A 3,407-nucleotide genomic window follows, 5' to 3' on the forward strand; every position below is an offset into this window, starting at 1 on the left:
TATTATTATTATTATTATTATTATTATTATTATTATTATTATTATTATTACATAAAGTCTCCTCAAGCTTATGTATATGCTTAAACCAAACCAGTAGACCTACTGAAGAAGGAAGCACTGAAACCAAGGAGTCTGCTTTAGGAGACTGAAGCGAATCATCTGACGTAACCTTCAGATCCACTTGCTAAAACATGGGGTGCAGCTGCACTGTAGAAATAATGCAGCCTGACCACACTTTAACTGTTACGGCTCCCTCCTACAGAATCATGGGATCTGTAATTTTGTGAGCCACCAGCCCTCTTTGGGAGAGAAGGCAAAAGACCTCGGAAAAGTACAAATCCCAGGATCCCATAGGATGAAGCTACAGCTATCAAACGACATCCTTTCTACAGTGCGGATACACTCATGCCTTACATGCAGGGAGGGGGGGAGGAATGACTGCTCTGAGGCCCTTTCAAGCTATACAATTATAATGCAATGATTCCACTTTAACTGCCTTACTTCCATCCTATCGAATCCTAGGGTCTGTCAGTCATCAGAGGGGCTTCCCTGGCTGAGGAGTTTAAAGCCGCCTTCTAAATATCCCATAGGCCAAAACCATATCAATTTAAGAGGAATCACAGCACTATATAGCATTTTCGCCTGCTAACCAATGAATCTAGTATAACAGCCCAGCAGTTACAAAAAGGCTCAGAATAGGTTTCATTGCACTGAAACCCAAAATCTTGTGTATTAAGTGACGGATGATATTGCTTTTTTAACCATAACAGTAAACCAAGGCAACAAAGCCAGCACAGAAAGGGATAGGTATCCAGTGCCAGCCACTGTGCGCTGGATTGTGGTCCTGACCTGTCTCTGTCCTTCAGGTGGCCAAGTATTCCTGCTCCTTGTGCTTACCCTCCAAATTTTTCCTCCTTCTGACATATGTGCATGTAATAGCGTAGTGGTTTGAGCTTTGGACAATGACTGGAGCCCAGGGTTCAAATCCCGGCTCATCCATGGGACCCATTGGGCGACCTTGGGCCAGTCACACACTTTCGGCTTCAAAGGACTGCAATGGCTTCTCTGAAGAAACTTGCCAAAACAAAAAACCGTGATAGGTTTAAGGCTTTCATGGCCGGCATCCATAGCCTTTTGTGGGCTTTTGGGGTGATGTGTTCTAGAAGAGTTTATTCCTGATGTCTGAAGGTGCCAGTCACAGAGGCTGGCGATAGGTCAGGAACAAACTCTGCTAGAACATGGCCACATGGCCTGGAAAAAACTACAACCATCTATGAGATAGGTTTGCTTTAGTTGGACAGGTTTGCTGTAAGTTGGAAACAACTTGAAGGCACAACGACAACCTACACTGGCCATGCAAGCATGGAAACCTCTTTGCAGCACCATCTCCCAGTTGGTCTCTCTGCTTCTTCCTCTTCCCACCTCCCAGGCATACAAGTATTAATACTTTGCGGGATCCAAGGGAAGCAGGGGATCATTTGGGTCTCAAAGCAAAAGACGATGAAGGTTCAACATTCACAGGAGCTGCCTTGTTCTCCTGTTCTCTCTTGCTACAGTTCCCCCGCACTAGACACTTTCTCCCTTCTTGTGTGCGAAAGAGAGAGAAAGAGAGAGCCTGCGAGTTCATGCGCAGATGTCTCAAGATCCCTTTCAACAAAGAGAGAGAAGCTCTCGCATTTTTAATGGGGAAATCCACTGGGTGACCCTGGGCAAGGCACACTCTCTCAGCCTCACAGAGGATGGCATGGGCAAACTGAAGAAAGTTGCCAGGAAAGTTATCGGGACTTGAAGGCACACACCAAAGGGCTTTGAAAGGGCTCGGAAAGGAAGGCCTCCCATTTCCCAAACTGGAGATCCCACCCGAGAAGGAGGCGCACATCCACAGGGCAAAGAGGGCCTTGGGTCTGGCGAGGGGCACCGAGAGTGGCAGGGCCAACCTTGGCCGATGCCAGTCTCTGCCGGGTGCCAAGCAGAGATCTTGCCCCAGCCGGAGAAGGCTGGCGCATGGCTTGTGTGCCTCCAAGCCTTTTCGGGGGAACCTATCCTGGGCTTTTCTTGGCAAGGTGGGTTCAGAGGCTGAGAGAGTGTGCCTGGTCCGAGGGGGGCATCATGACCCCGGGGGGAAGGGAACTTTCTCCAGAGTCACCCTCCGGAGCTCAATGCCGCCAGGGCTTCCGAGGTCGGAAAGGAACTGAAGGCGCCCGAAGAAGGCAGCTGGAAACCCGGAGTCCCCAGAGAGAGCTCCCGATCCAGAAGCCAGAGCCTCTGGGCAGCTAACGGAGGGGAGCAGGCGCCGCGGGAGGGAAGCGAAGAGAAGGGGAAAGGGTCTAAGGATCCCCGCCGAAGAAAGAAAGCGATTCCCGAGGAAGGAGGGAATCCCCGCGGGAAGAAAGGGGAGGGAAGGGAAGGGGAAAGTCTTTTTGGGTGGGTCGAAGAGTAGCCGCGCGGGGAAAGGGATCCCCGCGGAAGAGGGGGACCCCGGAGAGACAGGTGCCGCGACCACACACACACCCCTGCATCCCCATCCCTTGCTTCCCCGGCTACCTTTTAGGAGCCCTCCGATCGCCTAAGAAGCCGCGCGGCCGGGCCCCTCCATGGAGCGCCGCTCCTCCTCCTCCTCCTCCTCCTCCTCGTCCTGGGAGCCCCTCTCTCTCGTCTCAGGCGGCAGGGTCCTTCTTTCCTTCCTTGCTTGCTCCGAGGGGAGCATCCAGCGAAGGAGTCCAGGGCGAAGCGGGCTAGTGGCCCCGGATCAGCAGCAGCAGCCTCCTCCTCCTCCTCCGGCGCCGCTTCCTGGGCATCGCCGGGCTCTACGTCGGGGGAGCCTGGGCCCGGCTGGGGGGCGGCTCCGGCATCCCTTCTTCCCGGGGCCTTCCTCCTCCTCCTCCTCCTCCTCCTCCTCCTCTTCGGGGCTGGACAGGGGCAAGGACGGCGACGGAGTCCGGGATCCTTGCAAAGAGAGCCTTTGCCCCCTCGGGGTTAGAGAAGGAGAAGAAGGAGAAGAAGAAGGAGAAGAGTCCGGCTTCGGGGCAGCTGCCTCCTTCCTTGAAAGAGAAGCCGAGGCAGCGCGGAGAGAGGAGCAGGCGAGCCTTCTTCCTGGGACGGAGCTGAAGCGAGGCAGGCGCCGGGAGCTCCTCCTGCCTCGGCCTCGGCCCCCGCCTCCTCGCTCGCCTTTTTGTGGCTGCTCCGGGGTGAGGTCACCCTGGCGGGGGCTCCGTCAAGCACCGCCAATCCCAGGCTCCGAGCACTGCAGCGGGGAGGGAACCAGCCAGCCCCCGACCGGAGCCGGAGGAGGAGCAGCAGCAGCAGCAGCAGCATCGCCCGGAGAAGAGGCTCCGACGCCTCACTCCTCTCCACGCATTGGAGAGACAGGCAGAGACAAGAGTTGGCTGGGAGCTGCTGCTGGGAGG

General features: G+C 55.0%; 1 protein-coding gene across 1 annotated transcript in view; it reads right to left on the minus strand.

Annotated features, from left to right (window-relative positions):
- The window catches only part of BMP2 (bone morphogenetic protein 2), an 18,656-nt gene extending 15,772 nt beyond the window's left edge, over positions 1 to 2,884 (minus strand). The window contains exon 1 of the mRNA XM_042445929.1: positions 2,545 to 2,884. The gene's annotated coding sequence lies outside the window, so the exon portion shown is untranslated. The remainder of the gene's footprint in view (positions 1 to 2,544) is intronic.
- Positions 2,885 to 3,407: the final 523 nt, after the last annotated feature.

The sequence above is a fragment of the Sceloporus undulatus genome, chromosome 1 (assembly GCF_019175285.1).
Source record: "Sceloporus undulatus isolate JIND9_A2432 ecotype Alabama chromosome 1, SceUnd_v1.1, whole genome shotgun sequence".
NCBI lineage: Eukaryota > Metazoa > Chordata > Lepidosauria > Squamata > Phrynosomatidae > Sceloporus > Sceloporus undulatus.